The following is a 722-nucleotide window of genomic DNA, read 5'->3' on the forward strand; positions in this document are numbered from 1 at the left end:
AACATAAGCACTGGTGATTACAATAATTCCAATTTGGAAAAAGTCACTAAAATCGCGATAACAGAATAAAGAGGAAGTGATCCTCCCCCGATCCCTCCCCCTCCCCTGAGAGAAAAAAACTAGCAACACTTTAGAGGCGGAAGTCGGCGAGACAACTTATCAGATTAAACCCAACATTTGATTATATTTATCTCATGATAGCAACGCGTTTAGAGAAAAAGATGAGAACTGTTTCCCCTTCTGCAACAGCCCTTAAATAAATGAAAACCCACTCAGCTCCATCCACTCATCGCGACGGCACAAAAATGAATAACTAAAACCTTCATTCAACTCTGCAGCAATAGCCATAAAATAAATAGTAAAAACATGGAGAATAATATGCATAAAATATTATGAAAATGATGATAACAACCCAAAAATAAATGATTACAACCCCACTCAACTCCACAGCAACAGCCGAAAAATAAGCGATTAAAAACCCCAGTCAACTCTCACCCACCCACAGCAACAGCCGAAAAATAAACGACTGAAACGCCACGCAAATCCCCCCATATATAATTGAAAAGCCCCACTCACCTCATCCATCCATCCACAGCAACGGACCAAAAATAAAGGATTAGAAAACCTCCCACTCAACTTCACTCACCCACAGCAACGATTCAAAAACACACAATGAAAACCCCACACAACTCGTATCCACCCACAACAACGGACCCCCCCCC

The 722-nt window shown here is 41.3% G+C and overlaps 1 protein-coding gene across 1 annotated transcript in view; it reads left to right on the plus strand.

The window, feature by feature from the left end:
* Positions 1-722, plus strand: part of LOC119592106 (probable cation-transporting ATPase 13A4) — a gene marked incomplete at its 3' end in the record, with an annotated part of 17,932 nt that overhangs the window by 7,763 nt on the left and 9,447 nt on the right.

This window comes from Penaeus monodon, chromosome 29, assembly GCF_015228065.2.
Source record: "Penaeus monodon isolate SGIC_2016 chromosome 29, NSTDA_Pmon_1, whole genome shotgun sequence".
Lineage (NCBI taxonomy): Eukaryota > Metazoa > Arthropoda > Malacostraca > Decapoda > Penaeidae > Penaeus > Penaeus monodon.